This window comes from Canis lupus, chromosome 3 (assembly GCF_048164855.1).
Source record: "Canis lupus baileyi chromosome 3, mCanLup2.hap1, whole genome shotgun sequence".
In the NCBI taxonomy this organism is placed as follows: domain Eukaryota; kingdom Metazoa; phylum Chordata; class Mammalia; order Carnivora; family Canidae; genus Canis; species Canis lupus.
Genome location: NC_132840.1, coordinates 43,670,448 through 43,694,280, shown reverse-complemented (window position 1 = coordinate 43,694,280; position 23,833 = coordinate 43,670,448). Strand labels below are relative to the sequence as shown.

At 38.6% G+C, this 23,833-nt stretch overlaps 1 protein-coding gene and 1 long non-coding RNA gene across 7 annotated transcripts in view; one reads left to right on the top strand and one right to left on the bottom strand.

The window, feature by feature from the left end:
* JAK1 (Janus kinase 1) overlaps nt 1-23,833 on the top strand; it is a 156,105-nt gene that overhangs the window by 42,504 nt on the left and 89,768 nt on the right. The gene's annotated exons all lie outside the window — the stretch shown is intronic.
* Nucleotides 9,188-23,833, bottom strand: part of LOC140630445 (uncharacterized) — a 42,859-nt gene continuing 28,213 nt past the window's right edge. The window contains exons 5-6 of the long non-coding RNA XR_012028210.1: nt 23,778-23,814; nt 9,188-9,310 (exon numbers count right to left, since the gene is read on the bottom strand). This is a non-coding gene — a long non-coding RNA (uncharacterized lncRNA). The remainder of the gene's footprint in view (nt 9,311-23,777; nt 23,815-23,833) is intronic.

The window sequence follows — 23,833 nt, the reverse complement described above, 5'->3', positions numbered from 1 at the left end:
TTAATAGCCAGGGATTTGGATCTTAACAGCATCATTTTCCAAATGAGCAAACAAAGCTAATAAATGGCAGACCTGAAATTCAAATTTAAAGCTCTCTGGGATTAAAAACAAAAACATGTCCTATCTACTCTTTCTCCCCTACTCCCAGCTTTACTGAGGTAGAACTTAAACCCTATCTCCTGTCTTTTCTCTTGCCTCTTTATTTTGTTTTTGTTTGTTCTTTTGTTTTTTGGCTGACATTGACATTTAAACCTACGAAGCTTGTTTCTATCCTGTTTTATAGTATAATGCTTCTGAAGCAATTTTTGGTTCTCAGAGAAGTGCCTCATGCACCTGTATTTGGTATTGTTAGATGTTAAGTTTTAATAAAGAGGATCTGAAAGGATTGTTTTTTGTGGGAGGATGGGGGTGAAACAGGTGACTCCGTTCATTTAGCTGTCCTAAACAGAGTTCAGTATTTTTCTTGTGAAATATTTTTGACAGTGTAAATCAAACTTGGTTTACTGTTACATTTTATTACCTGGTTATTATATAACATGACCCATGTTTACAGTGCTTGGATCTGAGTATACTAGAGGTGCTGTGAAAAGCAGCCTGGACTTGGAACCAGGAAGAGCTGGGTCTGAGGCTGTCCTTTGCCACTTGCTGGCTCTGTGACTTTGTGCTCATAATTGATCCTCAATTTTTCTCAGCTTCAAGACGAATTTAATAGTGCCTATCAAAAAGGTGGTTTTGTGAGGGTTAAATGAGGTAGAATATAAAATAGCTTCAGAGAGTGCCTGGGATTCAGCCAACATTCAATAAATGGCAGTTACTCGCTGCCACCCCAGAAAGTGAAAATTGCCAGGGAATCTGTAAATGATTATGTAACGTTTACATGTTTGTAAGTGGGAACTTTATTGCTGATAGATATTACTCAAGTATGAACTTCTGATGCAAGAAACCCCCTTATGCAAATAGCTGGCTTCCAGTTGCTACAAAAGCATCAGTATAACGTAGGGGCTTAGACTTCCAAATCTGGAACTATAGAGTCTGTGAGTTTGAATTCTGATTTATTTCATTAGCTGAGTGATCCTGGGCAAGTTATTCAACCTTTTTGAATCTTGGTTTCCTCTTCTGTAAAATGAGGATAATAATAGCACCTACTTTTCAGGTTGTAAGGATTACATGAGCATGCGTGCACATGCATGTGTGTGCGTATGTACCAGCACCCCATCAGGGCTTGCCACTACTATTATTTATGGTCTCTCTGTCTTCCTCACATTGCGTCGACAGCACATAAGTCACTGGAAATTCCTTGTAATTCCCTCTCACATCTTCTCTTATCAGGAGGATCCTCTTTTTACAAGTCTATCTTTTCCCTCTGTCTTCAGTGCCTTCTTAGTCACTTTAATTCAAGCCATCCTTTTCTCATATACTCTCAGCAGTCCTCTCCGTTGTGTATTTCTTGTCTAGATACTTAAAAAAAATCTGGTTTGGTTTTATGTGGAAACTGAACATTTTCTAACATTTTATCATTCTGAATGATAAACCAGCTATGTGTTAAGGCTACTTTTATACAAAGAAAGATGAAAGCCATATAGTCTCAAGCAAATAAAAAAAATGTATAAACTATTGTGTACTGAATGCTTACTCAGTGCCATTCACATTGGTACATTGAGACTCAGCATGATCGAATCACATGTTTAAAGGCACCCAGTTTTTAAGTGAAAGAACCTGGATTTCATAGAAGCGAGGCCTACCTGGCCATTGGTCTCAGAATTCCTGAGATTAGTTGCCTTAAAGCCAACAGGCACCTCCTCACCACTCCCATCTGCACCCCTTATTAACTTAACACTCTGCTTAAACTTCAGCTCCAGCTTTCAAGATGACAAGGTCACTCATAGTTCTCTTTGACTGAAAGAAAGAATGTTTTCTGCTCTTTTTGCAGGGGTAGATGTATATTGTTTCAGATACTATATGTCTTAAATTGGTCTTTTGTGGGTTGGCTTGGAAACCTAACCACATTTATAGCAGTGTGTGTTGGGAGACACTGCTTTAAATTTCAGACAAACTGGGAATGAATTTTTAAAAAGGCAAAAACCTTGCATAAACTAGAGAGTACCAGTGTATTTGTTCGAGTGTGTTACCTGCATTGATATACCTGAAAGGCTTGTATGTCACACCTGAACTAGGCACATTCTGGAATTTATACACATTATTGCACTTATTTGCTTAGCTATCTGTTCTCATCTGTGGCTGACCTTTGTATCCCAACTACCACCATTGTGTTTGGCACATACTAGGAACTCTATGAAGAGACCTATTTAGTCCTCTTTAAAAATCAATGTTTTTTTATACTTTTCTGTATGCTCGATATAGTTCAATTAAAAAGAAAATCCATGCAGTAAGGGTCAGGTAACATTGAAAGAGGAATATTGCCACATAGTTACCAATCAGATGAAAATACTGCTTATGCTAGGCTGAACTGAGACATTTAAAGGTATTTGGGAGCCAGACACTTAGGAGACTATTACTTTGATAATTGAGAGGGGCAAGGAAAGCAGTCAAACAAGTTCTTTCTTGGCTTGGAGTCTTGTTTACTTTTCTCAGGTTCGAAGTGATAGGTCTAATGGTTTTAAAGAATCGTGGAGACAAGTCTGCTGTGAACCCCAACATACTGGGTTCTAAGTTTATAGACGTTTTCTAGTTGGGGTTGTTTAAAGGTTTGTAGCACACAATGATCAGAAATTATTATAATAATTCTAAGAGTTAGAAGAAATCGAATTCACTCAGGGATACTTCCCCAGTTTTATAACAGAGAACACTAAGAATCAGAGCATCATATGACTTGCCCAAGACCTCTGCAGGCCAGCACTTTAGTGCATTTTTTAAAATACAGCTTTGGGGCACATGGGGTGGCACAGTCAGTTAAGTGTGTGACTCTTGATCTCAGCTCAGGTCTTGATCTAAGGATTTTAAGTTCAAGCCCCACCTTAGATTCCATGCTGGGCTTGGAACCTACTCAAAAACAAAACAAAACCAAAAAACAAAGAAACGAACAAAAAACAGCGCTGTGCTGGATTTGTGATTGAGTGATAAAATGATACAGAAGGTATTTACATGTAGAAATTAAGAAACTAAATGACCATTTGGTGAAATAGCTGTGAGAAATTTAAGATACACATATTTGTGGGTAGAAGATTTAAAGATTATTTAAGAGAAATTGGGATTATGTAGGATCCAGCCATTGGACATCGGACATTGTGAAGAGCAGTGTCTTGTGGGAGAAGAGATAAAGCTCTTCTCTTTGGCTCTTGCCTCACTGGAAGTTAAGAGGTTATGGACCAAGTCCCTCTTGATTATCCTTTAGTCCCATTTCAGCCCTGTGCCTGCTGTCAGGCAGATAGATGGTCAGTAAGTAGTATTGAACACATGAATGCTAATCTTAAAATGCTAACTCTGGGATTATGTTGAGAAAGACCTATTTGATCATTTCGACTGGCATTTCTTTTTTATGCTGCTCCTTTTGTCAGGAGAAAAGACACTTTAAAAAAAAATATTCACTCATTAGAGAGAGAGAGAAAGAGAGAGAAAGAGAAGCAGAGACACAGGCAGAGGGAGAAGCAGGCTCCATGCAGTGAGCCTGACCTGGGACTCGACCCCAGGTCTCCAGGATCATATCCTGGTCTGAAGGCGGTGCTAAACCGCTGAGCCACCCAGGCTGCCTGAGAAAAGACACTTTACAAAGCATCCCCAGCCTATTAGACCTTAATGGAGATAACAGTTCATATTAGGACAGCAAAAACAAAGTAGTGAGAGCTCATTACAAATAAAAAGATGCTCTCTAAAACTTTCATTTAAAACTTAAGACAGATAAGATCGAGACAGGTGAAGTGATTATGAACTAGACCCAAGTACTGTACTCTCCCACCATGCCACAGGGCTGCACTTGACTGTTCTTGACTGGTTTAAGGGAATGGCACAGCCTGTGATGCCCCTCCTGGTGCAATCTGCTCAAGTCCAGCTGGGGCCTGGCTCTTCTTTTGCCACTTGGGTCGGCAGAGCCTCCTAGAGGCTTGGTCTTTATGCCTGCTGCCTTCGGGTCACAGTCAAGGCCTTGATCACATAACTGGGTCAGAATGACCTGCCCTTGTCTTGTTCTTGCAGTGAGGCTAGCTCTCACCATATTCTTACTGTGGAACTGAGGCCTCAGGAAGTAATTGAGTCAGGGTATTTATGGCTGAAGCCTGGGGCCTCAAAGTAAGAAAGTGCTCACCTTGACTTGGACCTCGGAGGAGAGAAACATTTTTAAACCTTTCCCAGCCTTTTTCTTTAGTCATTAAAGAGTTACAGCCTATAAATTCAAAAATAATTGTAACCATTTGATTTTATACAAGAAAGATACATATTCTGTGGTCTTACTGATCTGTGTTTAGTTTCTATAGACACTAGGCACTTTTTTAGTTTTCTCTCTAAAGAGTTATTTTGGAATTTCGGATAATTTTTCTAGCCTATATTTCAACAAATATAGTTTCATACAGAATACTGTTAGCTATTCATTCTTTTATCTATTTTTCAGAGAAGTGAGCTTGTAAGCCTAATATTGTTGCTTCCTAGGCAGTCATTTGAAACTTGCTGTAGCTCGTGGATTCTTCTTTTAAAATTTTATTTATCATTTTAAAAAAGTTAAACAATACTGTACTTGAATTTTAGGAAAATTGAGAAATAAATAAAAATTCCAAGATCTATCACTCAGATAAACATTTTTGTTAATATTTTAGCATTTATTATTTCACTTTGTTTCATGCATAATAGATAAATAAATTAAAAAAATTTGGGGATCCCTGAGTGGCTCAGCGGTTTACTGCCTGCCTTCGGCCTAGGGTGTGATCAAGTCCCACATCGGGCTCCCTGCATGGAGCTTGCTTGCTTTTCCCTCTGCCGCCTGTCTCTGTGCCTCTCTCTCTCTGAAATAAATAAAAATCTTCAAAAAAAAATTCAAGGAGATCATAGAACGTAATGCTAATTTGTAACCTGTTTTTTTTTTTTTTTCCCACCAAATGATTCCTCACAATTTTATCTCCATGTGGTAATAAATTTTGGTTAGGGTGATAAAAGTTTTTATGGTATATAGTTTTCCTTAGTATGGATGAATAAAAGTTCATTTATCTAATCCTCTAAAGAAGAACATACATTGTTTTTCCTCTGTAAACCGTCATTGTGCCTCCATTTTTGTGGAATTTTCTGACTATTTCCTTAGACTATAAATGATAGTGTTTTCTGGATTTTTTTTTTCACATTTTAAGATTTTGGATACTTATTTATGCTGTGATTTATGTTGTGCTTTAATGGAAACATCTTAAATTTATCCAGTTGGGTGTTCTAGAACAGAGAGTTCTCTAGGTTCTTTGCTGAGTATACGGTTTTGGGGACTTTGGTTGTCTGAGCAGTGTTTCTAAATGGTTAGATCTTGTCTAATGGTTAGACAGTATCATAAGCATTCTGGGCTGCCAGATTCCAAGATTTACTCTGAAGGTGTGAGGTGGAAGCCACTTTAAGCTGCTGGAAGATAATCCTGTGGAAGAGACAGGCTTTATCATTTTGCATTTACCAGGTGTGTTGCAGTGAACCTTCAAACTCTTCCAAGTAAAATAGGGTCGTCTTTCCCCCCCCTTATGATTAAACTACTGGCTGCTAACCTTTTATGACAAGGATAGATACCCAAAAGCAATTTCAAAGGGTGAATCTTTTGGTTAGTGGTTATAAAGATTTCACGTGGATAGTATTCTCAGTGTTTTGAAGTTACTTTATTGGTCAGGTCTGCTTCAATGAAATCAGCAAGGCTAGTTTATTTTTGCAGAGACTTGTGACAACAAGCTTATAACTGCACTCCCTGGGGAGCACAGTACACTTTGAGGATTTTTTGCTTCAGGCACCTCTGTGCAGCCTTATGCTGTGAGCTTTTCAGATTCTAGATGTGAAACTGGTTTGACATTAACTCCCACCATGACAGCTTTTTAGATAGCTTCTTTGCATAAGTCAGAGTCTGCCGAGCTAGCGCCATGCTTGCCACATTAATTTCTTTTCTCTTTATTTGCTCCTTACTTCATGCCTCCTGGTTCATAGAAAAGAGCCATTATACCTCAGTAGTCCTAACGTTTTTTGATCAGATTTGTGTTTGATAAAATTAAACTGTGTCAGTAATTGGTAAAAACCAAACCAAGGGAACCTGTAGTTACTGAAGCATTGAGTTGAAGACCTGATAAAGGGTGAAGTTCTTTAAGCACAGATGAGAGATCTTATCTGTTTATCACCTTCCTGTTCTTTGACTTCAGTGCTAGTATGTTCCATCAAAAGCCTCCGCTTTAGGGTCATAATTTAAGCACTCTTTTCTGTGTTATGCTTCAGGTAATTTAGGAACATTTATATTTCTAAATTGGTCTAGCTATATGTCTTTCATGGTTTGTGTGTCTCTCCTATATATTATCTAGTGTAGATTTAATGATTTTTTAAAAAAATTACTTTTCTTCGTAAATGTGATAGCATTCTGGCCTGACATAGTGACTGATGTATTTACCAACTGGAAATACTATGTTAAATTTGAAATTGTACTCATAAAATCATGGGATTGTGTACTACTGTTCTTCTAAAGATATGTGATTTTGCAGATAAAATTGCAAATGGAGCTATGGAGAGAAAATTCTTACTCAAGGACCTATATAGCTCAGTGTGGTTGTTTTTCTTTTAGATTTCTGTGTTCTCTCCTGGTGACTTAAACAAAAAAGATAGTGGGGTTTATTGGCCCAGGTACCTACAACCACCTAAGAGGAGGAAGGAAGAGAATCCATGAACTTCAGTGATGTCAAGGCATAATCCCTTCATTAGGAGTCATTGTTTCTGTTTCTCTTCATTAGTCTCATTTCTTGCCACAGTAAGGTTTTCTCCAAGTGGCTTGAAAGAGAACAACTGGCTGCCCCAAGATGATATAATTTTGGCTTCTACTCATCAAATCTCCCTGAAGGTCTTTTAGGTCACCTTTTGGTCCCGTAGGTAGACAGTGGTTGGTCAACCCTGGGTCATGGTTGGGGGTCAGGCAGGATACTGAACTATAGTCCTAACAGAACCAAATGAGGTGAGAGGTTTCTAGACAGATAAAAATAATGCCTACCATAACATCTTGAACTGGCAGTTTAAAAAAATTATTTTTAATTGTGGTAAAATACACACCATTAAATTTGCCATCTTAACCATTTTTAAGTTACAGTTCACTAGTATTAAGTACATTCACATTGTCATGCAACTTGTCTACAGAACTCTCTTCATCTTGCAAGACTGAAAATATATTCCTGACTAAATGCACCCCCCCCCCCCCCCATTCTCCCCTTCTTCCAGCCCCTGGCAGCCACCATTCTCCTTTCTGTTTCTGTGACTCCTCTAGGGACCTCATATGAGTGGATGCATACTGTAGAAGTGGAAAATTTTCCCTTTCTTGTAGCTTCTTTGGTTGGTCTAATAATTAAATTGGCATCAGATCAACAGGAGAAAAACAAATTTAATTTTTTACATATGGGAGCTCGTAAAAATAGACTCAAAGAAGTGACCAAAGCAAGGCAGCTTTCTATACCTTTTTTTTTACCTTAAACAATAAATTTGTGAAGAATTGGTAAGACAAAAAGTTTGGGCTTGGGGTAGCAAATTAATGAAGAAGTAACAAGTCATGTTTATATAGCCGCCTCCACCCTGAATCTCCTATTTCTAACAGTAAGGATGCTTTCTACCCTGTAGATTGCAAGGAGGGTACCCTTCTCATGGGGAATTTATTTCCTGCTGTACTGGCCATTTCTTAAGTAACTTTAATTCAAAATAATCAATATGCTAGAGTGGCACATTTTAGGGCAACATGCCTGGAACTCCCTCACTACAGTATTTATCCTTTTGTAATTGACTTATTTCACTTAGCATAATGTCCTTAAGATTCATCCATGTTGGGATCCCTGGGTGGCGCAGCAGTTTGGCGCCTGCCTTTGGCCCAGGGCGCGATCCTGGAGACCCACGATCGAATCCCACGTTGGGCTCCCGGCGCGTGGGGCCTGCTTCTCCCTCTGCCTATGTCTCTGCCTCTCTCTTTCTCTCTCTCTCTGTGTGACTATCATAAATAAATAAAAATTAAAAAAAAAAAGATTCATCCATGTTATAACATGTATTAGAATTTCCTTCCTTTTTAAAACTGAGTTAGTCTTCCTTTGAATGTATATACCACATTTTGTTTATCTATTCATCTGTTGATGGACACTTGGGCTGCCTTATACCTTTTGGCTACTGTAAATAATGCTATGAACATGGAGGTACAAATATCTCTTTGAGACCCTGGTTTCTTTCTTTTCTTTTCTTTTCTTTTTTTTTTTTTTTAAGATTTTATTTATTTATGAGAGAGAGAGAGAGAGAGAGACAGAAGCAGGTTCCATGCAGGGAGCCCGATGTGGGACTCCATCCCAAGACTCCAGGATCACACCCTGGGCCAAAGGCGGCACTAAACCGCTGAGCCACCCGGGCTTCCCGAGACCCTGGTTTCAATTGCTTTATGAACTGGCTTTTTTTTTTTTTTTTTTTTGACAACTCTGGCTCAAACAGGATGAAAACTAAGTTCATCTTTCCCTGCCCATTATCTTAATCTCCTCTTATCACCTTCACTGGTCATCTACGCCTGATCCTTGGGTTTTTTGACTTCTCTGTCATAGAGTTTTGGCCACCAACCTTGACCAGTTTTTAACTGTTAAACATCCTTTCAGTCCAGTGCTTTCTGAGAATGTTTGTTCTGAAGATGTCCTGTGAATAACGAATTTCAGGGTCAGATTAAGTTTGGGAATTGCATGTTGCTTAGTTTATCCTTTTCTTCGGGGGGACCAAAATATATGTTAACAAACTAAAGTCTTAGGAAGTCTCACAGTGAAGAAACTATTAAATGTTACTCAGTTAACTATTTTCCAGCTATATTTGATCACAGACTCACTTTCACTTAACACTTAATGATACAGACTTGAGTAAGAGCACAGCTCTTGCTCTCCTCTCTCTTTGCCTTTCCATCTCCACTCCTACTGCCTTTCTTTCACTTTTATCTCTTGCTTGGACTGGAGTCCAAACCTGGGAAATTAGGGTTTATATAAATCTTTTTTAATCTCTTTGATCAATTTTGCAGTCCATTGAAGCCCCCTTCTCTTGGAATAAGAGAACATATACAATTAAATACATAGGATTATAAATCATTCACTGATTTGCTAGAGAAGGCTGTCCTCTGGTTCATCTGCAGTTGCCACGGACTGGAAGTGCTCTGTGGGGACAGTATGGTGGGGAATAGTGTAGACAGTAGAGTTAGGACGTTCTCTGTGGGCAAATTATTTAATTTCTCTGTCTCTATTTACTCATCTATAAAACTGAGATAATAGTAATACCTACCTCCTAGAGTTGCTGAGAATTAAGGGAGTCCTAATATTTAAAGCACTTAGAATGGTAACTGGTGTATATAAGTGCCTAATAGCTGTTGTTCTTTCTTTCCTCCCTTCCTCTGTGATAAGCATTATTTTGATCATATTTTGATCATATTTTGAACCAAAGATGGTTTATAGTTCCTCTGAGGTTATTTGGAGATTTTGCATGCATTTCCATAGTTCATCCCCAGTGAAGGAAAAATGCATCTGATGACATTATCCATAATTAACTATTTTGGTGCTCAGTAAGTGGAAAATATAGAATGTCCTCTTGTTAGTGTAGAATGTTTGCTTTATTTAACAAACACTTATTCTCAAAACCTAGAAAGTAGAACGTTAGAGGAAACATTGTGGAAGGAAATACGGTTATGGGTGAAAGGCTGACTTGGAGGATTTTTATTTTTATTGAGATCTTAAATATTTTCCTTTGAGAGCTTCAGCAGGGAAGAGCTTGAATTCCAATCATAGCTCTCTTACGTTGGGCAAGTTACTCAATGCCTTGCCATTTACTTATTTACCATAACTTGCTTATTTGGAGAAATGGGGCTGGTTATACCTATGAGGATTAATTTGAATATTAAATGAGATGACATGTATATAGAAAACATAGCCTGTGTAGGTGGGCTGTAAATGGTTTCCTCTCTCCTTCCAGGGAAGTGGAAGATAATTTCCATGTGATAGATTGCTCAGCTCCAGTGATTCTCTGTGGGTGGTGAATCTCCCTCTTACCCAGTCTTTCTTGGCAAGCCTTTTAAACGTTATTATTGTTATTGATATTGGTGGTAGTGTTGATATTTTGTTTGGCATGGGCGCTATATTTACATGGTTCACAAAGCCAACCAATATAACAAGGTGCAAATTGAGAAGGCTTGCTCCTGTCTCATCCTTGTCCCTGTCAGCTTCCTTCCCTGCCTACTTAAGTATCCTCCTTTTATTAATTTCTTGTGTTCAGATATAATTAATACAAGTATATGTTTTTCTTCTCTATTTTTGTGCAAAGAAGAGCATACTCTCTACTGTTCTGTACTTTGCTTTTTTTTCATTTTACAGCATATCCTTCTCACTTTCCTTATTATTAGGGCATAGAATAGTTCCTTGTTCATATGCATGCATGCAAGTGTGTGTGTGTGTGTGTGTGTGTATGTATTAGAGCTCCAGAGTCTTCCACTGTGAATGTACCATGTTTACTTAACCAATCCCCATATTCATGGACATTTGTTTGTTACCCACATTTTTGCTATTGCCAACAGTTCTTCCTCATATGTACAAGATTGGGCAAATTCCCAGATGGTATTATTGGATTAAAAGATAAGTGCATTTATAGTTTTTATTAATCTGGTAAATTGCTCTCCATGGGGTTTGTACTATTCTGCTTACATTGGTATGCATTTATTTTTATTTTTATGTTTGCATTGCAGATAGTTCTTACCCCTCCCTCCATATCTTTTTTGAGTTGCAATCTTGTTAATGTGGAGGGTATCCTACACCTGAAGGAGATCCCTTCCTATTTTTCCTAAGTGGCCCTGGGCTGTTAAAAATCCAGTGTTTTCCAAGCCAGATCCTGGGACACGAGTTACAGTGGGGTGTGAGACCAGGTATCGTGCCTATCTTTATCTGTTCTTGTCCCTGTCTTGGGATGTGAGGGTGGAATGATTGGGTGTATTATGTGCCTGAGGCACCAGGTGCGTCTGGGGAGACAGCCATTTGTTCTGCATATAAAATACTACTAGCTACTGTCTCCCTTCTTTGGAAGCTCTTTATTTTTTTAAGGAGTTATGTTCATTGCTTTTTGTAAAAGTTGTTTCTGTTTTTTGAATATTTAGAATTACGAAGAAAATTTAAAAATGCTTGGAATCTCATAACCATTGTTAATATTTTAATGAATATCTTCTCAATCTTTTGTGTGTATTCTCATCGTAAATGGTCATTGTATACTGCATGATATTTTATAACCTTTCCTTCATTAGTGCATTGTGAATATCATTCCATCTTCCAGTAATCATACACACACGTGTACACGTATGTATGTGTGTGTGTGTTTTGAATAGAATTCTGTTGGATGGCTTCACCACGATTCTGTGTTCCTGGATGAACATTTGTGATTGTTTTGTTATTTTACTTTGTTTTTTAGATTTTTACTTATGAGAGAGTGTGTGTGTACTTGACCAAGAATGGGGCCTGGGGAAAGGGGGTGGTGGCAGCGGGGAGAGGGAGAAGGAGAGACAGACTTCCCTCTGAGCAGAGGGCCTGACTTGGGGGCTTGATCCCAGAACTCTGGGATCATGACCTGAGCCACCCAGGTGCCCCTTGTTAGTCATTTTTTTTTTTTTAAGATTTAATTTATTCATGAGAGAGAGAAAGAGAGAGACACACACAACACATACAGACACAGGCAGAGGGAGAAGCAGGCTCCATTCCATGCAGGGAGCCTGACGTGGGACTCGATTTCAGATCTCCAGGACCACACCCTGGGCTAAAGCCGGTGCTAAACTGCTGAGCCACCCGGGCTGCCCTTGTTAGTCATTTTAAACAGCCTTATGATGAAGATCGTTGTAGCTAAATCTTATATATCATTGTTATTTGTTTAGAAGAAATTCCTAGAAGTAGAACTGCTGGGTCAAAGTACAGATGCAGTTGCTTTCCAAAGCTGACATGCTGTTTATATTTCTAAATGAGAATGCTTGTTTCATCACATCTAATCAATTTGTGGGTATTATAACGTTTTAAAATTTGCCAATCTGCTAGTAAAAAATGGTAATCTACATTTTACTGTCTAGAATTAAAAATTTTGTTTTCATACTTGAGAATCATATATTTTTAGATTGCCTCGTCATGCCTTTTGTCCATTTTATTATTGATGTGTATGTTTCTTTTTGATATTTAAAGAAACTATAAATATATAGGATGGTAACTTTTTGTCAGAGATGGTACAAATGTTTTTTTTTCACCTTGTTTGCCTGAATATTTAGTGTCTTTTGATAGAGAAGTTATAGATTTTCATGGACTCAAATCTAGCAAACAATTCCTTTTTTTTTTTTTTTTAAGATTTTATTTATTTGAGAGAGAGAGTGAGTGTAAGCAGGGGAGGAACAGAGGGAGAGGGACGAGCAGACTCCACGCTGATCCCAATGCCCTGAGATCATGACCTGAGTTGAAATCAAGACTTGGACATTCAACTGACTAAGTCACCCAGGTGCTCCTCTATCAGACATTTCTACTTTTGATGTCGTGTTGGAGAGACCTTTTAACTTCTCTGATTGGATAAATATTTATCTCACTTAGACTAAGTAATTGGTATATCTGAGTTTTTAAAAAATGATGGGGCATTTATTTTAGTGTATTAGATAAATGCTGACTTAATATTTTCTGCTGACTGGGCTATCCAGTTGCCCCACCACATGCACACATAAAATTATCTTTCTTCCCTCGGATTTGAAATCCATGTGTTAAATTTTTTTAAGTTATGCTAGAGCTCTCTACAAAGGGCATTAGAGCACTGGGCTGTTTCCAGGCAGTTGGTATTAGGATGATATTGAGGAGGTGGCTTAACCTCTCTCTAACTGGATTTCTTTTGTGAAATCACATCTGACCAGAGTTGTTAATGAGGATCTGACAAGATAATGGATATCAATAATAAACTATATAGAGAGTGTTTATGATGCTACTAATTATTAGGAAGGGCTAGGCATTTCTGAGAACAATAACTATAGTTAAAACTAGTAACACAATATAATAAAAGGTTACATTTTGAGTTTTGGAGGAATTAGGGAAAAAAAAAACAACAACCCCACAACAATAGCTTCTCTGGCTTTAGAGTAATTTCCTATTAGTCAAATAGAAGCCAATCACTAAACTAAAAGTAAGCATGTTACAACTATTTAAAAAATCTTTACAGGAATTAAATACAGTATTTAATTTCCTGAGTAGGTTAAAGATAGAAAGTGAATGTAATGCTGCATTTAACTTTTCACATGATGGTACTCTTCATTTGGTCTTTTTCTTTTTAAAAAATTGAGACATTTACTTTATTTTGAACAAGAAAGTTGTGTAAGCAACTGAAAATATACCCCACAATAAGAGAGGTTCTTCTGCCATTGTGCAGCATATCCCAACATATATTTAGGGAGGAAAAATATCATATTTGGTGAATTATGTTATTTACTGTCACTTCTTCTAAGACAAGTATGGCATTTTTTGATATCTGGCATAAAGTCTAAGAATCATGCCCAGGTAGGGCACGCTAAATAGTTACATTTTGGGAGATTAAACTTTCATTTAGGTTAAAGTTGAATGTATATACTAGTCCAGGGCTACTGAACCACTATTCTTGCTTTAAAGAAAACAAATATGATTTGTGCACTTTTTGTAGTTTCTTTTACATAAAAATCAATTTTATTGTTTCTTAAAAATATTCTGGTGAAATAAGTCTTGCAAAAGAAAGATAACCTATCTTTGCGTGTACTATAAAAAAGCAAAGAGTAATGTTTAATTTTTTGATCAGTTATGTTTAGGGCCTTTACAAATAACACATTAGTCTCTAGAGAGCACCACTATGCTGTCCAGGCCAAAAATTTCATGTTTTCTCCTTGAGCATCAAAACAGTCCATACTGGTTCTCCAGCAAAGAGTCAGAAGAAAATAACATAATTCTTTTCATCCAGTGTAGAGCAGTGATAAATTCCTGCAGAAAGTATTAGTGTTACTTCGTTCTCCATGAAAATCTGGATCCACCATCCTCTTTATCTCTGATGTCAAAATCTCCAGTCCCATCTAAGATACATCAAATTTCCTCATCCAAATGTTCCTCATAAAACATCTTAATTCTTTTCTTCTAATGTGATAGTTTATCTTTGCCTATGATTATTATGTTCATCCAGGAGTAGTTTTTCTCTTTCTGGATTTTCTCTAATTCTGAATTGTTTTCATTACTAGTAACAGGTACCAGGCTGATGCAGTTGAGGCAGGCTGACTGGACTTTAGTCAATAGAGGTTCCTCTGGCCTGTATATCACACTTCACCATCTCCCCTGTCTTGCCTGAGAATTAAACCAAATCCTGGGGGGGCACTGATGGAATATAGCTGACCTCAGGCTCTTCAGTTGGTCTTTAGATTCAGACATTGCCACTAGACCTACCCAGTCAGGCACCTGGACTTGTGTTGGGATCTGATAGTAGCTGACTTTCAGACCATAGTTATTTCATACTGCTGAGCTTTGGTTTCTTCATCTGTAAAATGAAGCTCCTTTGTAGGTGTTTGAATGTAATGTTCAGCTCTGAGGTCCTCTTTGCAGCTACAATTTCTCTGATAGGAGGAGTAGAGGACTCTGAAAGGGGGTCAGTTTTTTGCATTCTAACTATGAGAAATTTGAAAAAACTGCTGACTTCACTTAATTTTTTTGTCCTGAAAATACAAGACAAATGGTTTTCATTTTACCTTTCATTCCTGATTGTTATCAAGATAATAAGCAGGTAAGCTTCAAAGGTCCAAATGAAGAAATTTCCAGTAGTATAATTGCAGTCCAGTAATAATGTTGCATTTTAAGTATTAACATACTGAAAAATGTTTCCATAGAGTTCAGGAGTGAATTTTTTTTTTCTGGATGTGGATATAGATTATAGTGCAAATTACTTGCATTGTGGATGCAAGTTAAATTCTTGACTCTTCAAACCCAGAGGGGTGAATCATTTTGGGACAGTCAAGTTTTCTAGGTGGATGAGAGTGTATTCTTATGATTACCATATTTTAAAAACTTTACTTTGATGAAAAAGTTAAAAAATAGCTTTCCTATGTCTTTGCACTGACATAATGGAATACAATTTATTTTTCTCTGTTAATCTGGTTCAGTAATGAACACACATTGTTATACTGAGCCCTGTGGTTACAGGGGCCTAGCATGGTTTGGAGTAAAAATACTTGGGTTTAAATTTATGTTTTACCACTTGTTGGCTCTATTGCCTTGGAGTGGGAAACCCCTCCTAACCTGACTTTCCTTAGCTTTTAAGATACTGAGATTGAAAGACTTTGGATATAGTGGATCTTCTGTAAATGATAGCTTTTATTATTATGACAGGGATGCCCTTCATGGTCTATTGAGTTATGTATATACACAATACACACACTCTTTCTTGCGTATGTGCTCTCTCATGCTCTCTCTCTTTCTCTCTTTCTCTCTTTCTCTCTCTCTCTCTCTCTCACACACACACATACACACTATATATATATATTTGTTTCAGACTAATCAGTTTTGGACTAGAATTCTTGTGCTTACTATAGTTTAACTTGAAATGATCAGTGTGCTTGGATATATAGAGCCTTATATCATAGGATTTACAGGCTTGTTAGCATCTAGTCACTCGTATTTCATGCACAACTCTAGGTGAAAAGACCTGGCAACATGTAATGTTCATGAATATTTTTGTTTAAAATCCTGCAGCATTTCCTTTGGTGAACTCATATTTTATGTGTGTTCCAAAACAATGAAGCTTAGCAAATATAAGAGTACATTTTGCACACTGGTCTTTATTTACAAATGAATAGTATTGAGTCACCCAGTGGGGAGACCCATAGTCTATTTCCTTTCCCCTTTTTATTGACTGTGTGGCACACATACACTAGTGGTATAGTACATCTGAGTTTCAAAGTGCAGATTGAAACCATGTGGTTTTTTTTTTTTTAAGCCTTTTATGGGGATTATGTTTTTGACCTTGACCTTATAAATTACACATTACTGTGTGCCCAACCTTTATGCACTGGATGATCTTCACATTTAAAGGTGAGGAAACCAAGATTTGTAGAAATTAAGTATCTTATTCACTTTATAAATGAGTAATTCATGTATGACTTCAGAGTTCATGCTTTTTACCACGAAACCATGCTATATGTTAGTTCCAAACTGAAGCTCTTGTGAACTTTGGGTGGATGTATTGAAGTTGGGGTGTGGCAGATGTCTATACTTTTTCCTTTGTTCTGTATAATGAGCTTTAGGCTGCCATCTGCTATTCTTGAGTGCATAGTCACTTTTAGAGGGTGTGTTGTGCTCATACGTAAACATTCGTGCAAAGATCCACTGCTTACAGAATCATTTGCCATCTGCCTGACCCTAGAAAAGAGGGCTGGTGGCAGCCAAGACAGAGTGCCATGGCAGAGTTGTCTTTAGGAGAAAATATGTTATCTGCTTTTAGAGAGCAGTGCTCTAAACAAATACAAGCCAACAGATGGATCTTCAGTTTTGTTCAATTAATTTCTTTAATTATTAAACATTAAGTGAATTATGACATTAAATGAGAATGCCAGGGGAGGGCAAATGACCACAATTTTATTCAGGGGCACCAGGCAGCATCTGCCGATACTGGGTGATTCTATCATCTGCTTCTGCCCTCATCTTACATAAAATATTCAGATGAGGGACTCCATGAGGAAACATGCATTTTTCAGTTTCTTTTGCAGTAAACTTTTAATTTTAGCTGAGGAACATGGAATTATGTGATCTGGTATTGATAAAAGAGTTTACTTGCTAGTTTCATTTAGAGCTAATAACTGTTTTGGGCTTTATAAATGGTTTTGATGTTGAGGGAAGGGAAGCAATAGAATCAGCTGAAACACGGTCATGATGCCCAAACTAATCAGATCATCTGTGTGTCTTCACGTATGGCTGAATGAAGGATTCAGACAAGTACAAGTGTTTCTGGATTTTTTTTTCCCTAACTAGGCTTAGTTTATAGGCCAGAGAAAGATTCTGTTGCTATTCCATTATTTTGAGCCAGTAGTTGAAAAGTCTTTCTGTCATTAATGGAAAAAATGACAAAATCATACAGTGCATCTAAAATTTTTCATTAAAGTTGTCTTTTATTAAAGGCTCATTTCTTGTGTCTTTGTGTAATTGAACTTAAAATATTTTTAAAAATTTTGAAACAGTTACAGATTGGCAGGAAGTTGCAAAGATAGTTACAGAGAAGGTCTGTTTAATTGAACTTTAGCACAAGTGATATGCTTTTCTCTCTAGTTTTTGAAGATTTTAAACTTACGGAGAAACCATCTAAGATAAAAGATGCTCGATGTTGGGTCTTTGAAACTTCTTTTGAACTAGTTTTCTGAATGACTCCAGGTACAGCTGGAATAATGGCTGAAGTCTGGGTGGCACTGGTTAAGACTGTGACTATGTCCTAAACATGAAGTGGTTTCTCCGGAAGCCAGAAGCACCATTGGAAGAGGAAGGATGCTGTAAATTTCTCTAATCACTACAGATTGGGCATTTTGAGCCTCTGAGCTTCCTAAAGGTGCCTCTGGTTTTGTAAATGGTCCTAGTAAACCCAGAAGCTACAATTGTCAAAGTAACAGGTGGTGGTGGTAGCTGGAAGCCAGCTTGGCAGCCAGCCAGCTCTACAGATAGCCAAGGTTGCTCAACCTTCACAAGGTCCCGCAGACCAAACTGGGGGTGGGAGGATCAGCCCCACACAGATATTTGATCCTTTTTTTTTTTTAAACAATCATTTGAAATCATTTGCTTTGTGATCCTCTTTCATACCTATTTGATTTAACCATATGAAATTGTCATTTCTGTGGGTTAAAAAAATGGTAAAATGTTGGAAGTTCAATATGATTCAGCCTAATGCTTTCTCCTGTCATGTTGAAAATTCTTATGAATGTGGAATAGCATATATTCAAGGAGACATTGGCTCTGCCTCTTTCTTTATGGAGGAAATTTAGCATACACCATTTTAAGTAGATTAACTTAATTTTCTTAACAATCATAAGTTAGGTCCTAGTATTTTCCCCCCTTTTAAGGTCACAGGTAGTAAGTGGTGGAGTTGGGTTCACACCCAAGCAGTCTAATTATGGGGCTGCACTTCTTCTCAGCATTTTGGCTCCACCTCTCTAGTCGTGCTTATGAAAGTCCTGGGTGTCTGGCAGCTAATGGGCATTGATGTAGGTGTTTCTTTTTGATTTCATGGGAAAAAGAACTTAATTTTCCCATAAAAATGAATGAATTTTTCTATAATATAAGAATTTTGGAGCCTTAACAAGGATTCTCTTGCAGTCTTTGGGCTTGTAGAATTGAGGGTAAGAAGAGAGACTTGTTGGCCCTAATAATGAAAGTATAGATGGTTATTGCCTGAGAAGAGGAGGGTGAGTGTTTATTCGTCCATTCTAACCATGAAATCCTGTGGTTCTCTAATAAACCTCTGCCTCTCATCTGTGTTGCTTAATCTGGGTGATCTTGAGCATGGAAGGAAAGGAAGTGCTGCAGTGATGAGGGAGTTTTCTTTGGAAATTGCTTATTGGCCTCTCACTTGCCGAGTCCCATATTGATATTGGTGAGTGAGGCCGGGTTCCAGACTAGGTTCCCTGGAAGCTTTGTGAAGCAGGAAATGGAAGGGTGTGTCCTTGGATCATTTGTTTCTGGAGCAGCGTCCTAGGTATTGAGACATATACAGATCTGTTCTAAGACAGTCCTTCTGGATCCTGTCAGGTCACACTGCAGCCTTGCCTGATTTATTTGTACGTCAGTTATGTCTCTGACATCCATTGGACAAAAGTGCAGTCCCGTTCCAGGGACTTTCCCTCTCCTCTCTTAGCATCAGAGATGACCCATGATGGTTGTAGGTAATTCTGTCAGCAGTGTCTCAGGCATTCTGTGTCATCAGGAAAGGCTGGACAAACAGCAAGTGACTGCCAGAGACCCAGGTGACTCTCCATTCAGGCTGAGTAGGAGGAAAGGACAGGTTGTTGGAGACTTGGCTCAAAGTGAAATATGCTCAGTTTTTCTGTTTGTAGCCTCTCACGGGCAGAGGACGGAAGAGGTCAGAAAACTATTTTGAAGTATTTTTCAACACCTTCGAAGTCTGGTGCTTTACTTTGGTTAGTGTCTGTGTGGTTAAAAACCAGTTAGATTTGTTTGGTGATGTCATCCCCAAAGATGTCAGCTGCATCTGCATTACCATTTCTAGAGGACAGTCAAGGGAAGAGCTCCCTCATTCCTGTGTTAGAGAAAGTAGGGAGGGGAGTGTGCATGTCCTCATGGCTAGGATTGGATTGGTCTGTAAGTAAGCTGGTTTCATAAGTTGAACATGAATCTTCCTGCAGAATGCTATGGCCTTGGGAACTCTGGATGGTCCTGCTGGTAGACATTTATTCATCCATTTAGTACCTACTCTGTTAGAAGCCTTGACTATGAGAAATAACACTGAATAATGCATAGTCTCAGACCTTGGTGTGGTCTGGTGGGTGCTATTTATAAAGCAAAGCAAGCTAAGGTTGTAATTCCTGTGTTTAACAAAGTCCTATGGGAGCACAGAGAAGAGATTGGCTACATTTGTCTGGGAAAGTCAGGAAGACTTCACAGGATGAGTCATTTGAGCTGAATTTTAGAGAATGAGAATTCTTCAGGTCCAATAGGTGAGAGAACTTTCAGAAAAATCTGAGGAGGACAGAGCCTTGAGAACAGTCAGTTGAGGGAGCAGTCATAGAGGTCCATGACCTGAGGTCCCTACCCATCTTGTTTTGTTACTGGAATGCCAGCCTTTCCCTTTCATGTGTTTTTCTTCATTTTTCTATGGATTCGTCATGATGAGTCATTGTAGCTTCTGTTCACAGTGATGCCAGGTACTGCTGGTGAGAAAAGGACCCAGCTTTTCACTACCTGAACCTTGGTTGTGGCCACCCTTTCCCATCACGTTCCCTTTCTCAGAAACAGCCTCATATGCTGTGCCTTTATGTCATTTATTGAGCATGTTTCTCAGGACCAGATTGGAGGCTATTTGAGTGTTGCCTCTTGGGATCTCACTGAAGCTCTTCCTCACTGATCTCAGTTGGCGACTAGAACCCAGGCTGCTTTGGGTCCTTTCCATTTCTCCATGTGTTTTCTGGCTGCCTGAGATACCTCTGTCCTTCCTGGGTTTGGGCCAGCATTTATCTTTCCTTCTGTGTAGGACTCCTACTAGTGTCTGCATCACTCTGTGCCAACTTCCTGGTTCCAGAGGTAGATCTGAGTAGGTCCTTTGCCCTATATCTCATTTAGTGTACTTGCATTACTCGAGTCTTCCATATTTATACAGTAATTGTATACTCTTAGTGTCTGAAAATCCTAAAGGCCAGAGCTGTCTTGAATGATTCAAAGTTAGTCACTTCATTCAAAGAATGAAACAAAGTGAGTCTAAGGCAAACTAAGAATTCTTTGAAAGCAAAAATTTTGTTCAAAGCAGCATATTTGATGAAGCAAACAGATTGATTTTTGTGCTAGAAATATACTACTCTCTTTTTTATACTTTCCATCTTGCTGTGTGGTCAGAGACATGAGGCTCCTTTGGAGTGAATTCTGGTCACACAGTTTTGTTGAGGCCATCACTGTGATAGGGCAGTGCAAGAACAAAGTCTGTCCAGTGTGTCCTGGAATTCCTATTGACGAGTGAGCATCGCTCAGCACGTTGCCTGCACAGATCACGAAGGGAGGAGGGAGGCGAGAGGTAAGTATCATGCTGGGACACTGTGAAGACAACATGTGAAGAGCCTTTTGGAATCTTCTTTTAGGCAGTGTTGTGCAAGTCCCTCTGAAGTTTCCTCATTTCCCCTGGGATCGTGTATAGAGAGTGGTACGTCACTCATATGTGAAGATTACTCAGGCCCTGAAAAATGCTGCACTCGCAAACAGTTTTGCTGAGCCTGAGATTGGTCAGTTCTAATGTTTGGATAGTGGCCACGGTTATTAAAAATAGCTTCACAAGTCCAGGAATCTAGGAATTTACAAGTTCAAAGCAGAGTGGTGGGAGCCTTATGTTCTCCCTCTTCCCAGGCAAGGGAAGTGTTTTACTAGCTGCAGAACTTTCAGTAAAACTGAACTTCTTTACACTTGAGTTTACTCATTTGTAAAGTGGGGATAATAGTGGTACCCACCTTATGTTATGGTTCATGATTAAATGAGTAAGTATAGGTAAAAGGCTTGGTATGATGCCTGATACATATAGCTAATACTGATGTAGTGTTTACTTCTTTATTTTCCTTATTTTTTCTTTCTTTTGTTTTTTAGAGATTTATGTAGAGAGAGAGGGTGAGTGGGGGGAGGGGCAGAGGGAGAGGAAGAAAAAGAATCTCAAGCCGACTTCCAGCTGAGCATGGAGCCTGATGCAGGGCTTGATCCCATGACCCTGAGATCATGACCTGAGCTGAAATCAAGAGTTAGCCACTTAACAAACTGAGCCAACTGGGTGCCCTGTTATTCTTTCTTATTTGAGATTAACCTGAAATTTTGTACTCATGGAAAAAATAAAACTTCTCCTGTGGCTTTAGGTTCCATCAGCAGGGGCTTAAGACTTCTTCCTGGCTTGAGGAAGAACCTTTGGTTTGTGGTAGTTTTCTCCATTCCCTTCCCAGTGTTGCAGGGGAGAGAGTGGTACAGAATCAGAAGTCAGTGGGGAGGAGAGGTGTGTAGTCGCTAGGCAGAGCCACCAGCAATAGCTACTTCCTGCCTCATAGTTGGCTGTCAGGATTATTTGATGATGGAACTGATGATTTTTCCATTTTGCCAATTTAAAAGCCATAATAGCATTAATGTTAGGAGAAGTTGAACAGGACACTCTAGACTATTTTTGCAGGCCTTCTGTAAATTTAAAATTAATCCAAAATAAAAACTTTTTAAACATCAAGGGGAATGAGGAGTTGCTCGTGCTTATGGAGTTTCAGTCATGCAAGGTGAAAACAACAATGTGTATATGGTGAACAAAACCATAATGTGCCCTTAAAAGTTGTTATGAGCGTAAATTCGTGTTAGGTGTTTTTACCACAGTAAGAAAAAGAAAAAAATTAAAAGCTCCAGTGACAAAACTGGCAAGCAGCACCATGCTGGCACATTAGTAGATGCTTAAGAAATGCTTCTGTTGGATACAAGAGTGAGTGAGTGAGCTTTGAACCCGACCCTGACACTTCCTAGATAGGTAGCCTTCTGCTAAATTATTTCTTTTATGAACCTGCTTATTTATAAAGTACAGTAATATCTACCTCAGAGTTGGTGTGAGCATTAAATGAGATGAAAGAACCTTATCAGAGGATCCAGTGTATAGTAAGTACTCTAAAATATGAGTGGTATTAATGATAAGATAGATATATTCTTGTTTGGATATCCCATATTAAAAAATCTCTCCATTTTTTTGTACATTGAGGTTGCTTTCAAGTTTCTGCTTTTGTAAACAATACTGTGATTATTAATAGCTTTATAGTAAAATTTCTGTGTGCATAAATTATGTTTTCTTAGAATATATTTCAGAGAGTCACATGGTTCCTATTTTTTAGGTATCTTATTCCATTATCAGACTGCTTCCAGATAGTTTGTAACAATTTGCCATTCTCCACAGCAGTACAAAGAACAGATTTTTGATAGGCAGAGATGAGGGGACAGGGAGGTGGGCCCTGTACAAAAGGGGTACTCTTTTCATAGTTAGAAGTTAAGGGCCCCTCTGAATGTTGGCCTGAGCCCTCAGGGCACAGGAAGTCAGGCTTATGCCAAATAGCTGAGTGTTGATCACATGGTTAAGGTGAGCTGAATGGCCCTCATCCTGTGAGTGGGGGAGGTGGGAATGTGATGACTGGCATGCAGGGTGGACAGCTGCCCCAGGTGTATAGAACCTTACTGTTGACAGATCAGGGAAGATTTTGCTTGGGCCCTCCCTCCTCATGGAGGTTTTAGTGTTGGTTAGTAGGGCGGCCAGGTAATACAGACCTAGAACTTGCCTTCCCCTATGAATATTAGAGCTTGAAGAGGACTTTGATGGTGTCTGGTATGGTGGTTTTTGACTCTTTGGAAGCCAGGGAACTCATTTCAAATTTATTTATTTATTTATTTTTAATTTTTTTTAAAAAAATTTTTATTTATTTATGATAGTCTCAGAGAGAGAGAGAGAGATTGAGAGGCGCAGAGACACAGGCAGAGGGAGAAGCAGGCTCCATGCACTGGGAGCCCGGTGTGGGATTCGATCCCGGGTCTCCAGGATCACGCCCTGGGCCAAAGACAGGCGCTAAACCGCTGCGCCACCCAGGGATCCCTCATTTCAAATTTAATCCCACATGGAACCTCAGTGTACTGAAGAGACTAATTTTATAAATTCAGACGTAGCATATCATAACTTATCAATATCATAATAATTATAAAGTTAAGAGAACAGGGAATCTGATCATGGGCACTGAATTTTGAGTTGGGTTCAGAGTGGCAGTCCCAATCATCTTCCAGTTTTATTACCTAACTTCTGAATTTAGTTTTGGTTGCAGTATGGAAAAACCTGATTCACATGAATAAGTAATTGTAGATAGTTTATTAATAACTTACCTTGCAGCTTCAGGATACTTTAAATTGACCCAGAAACCTGAAAGAAGAGTAGGGGG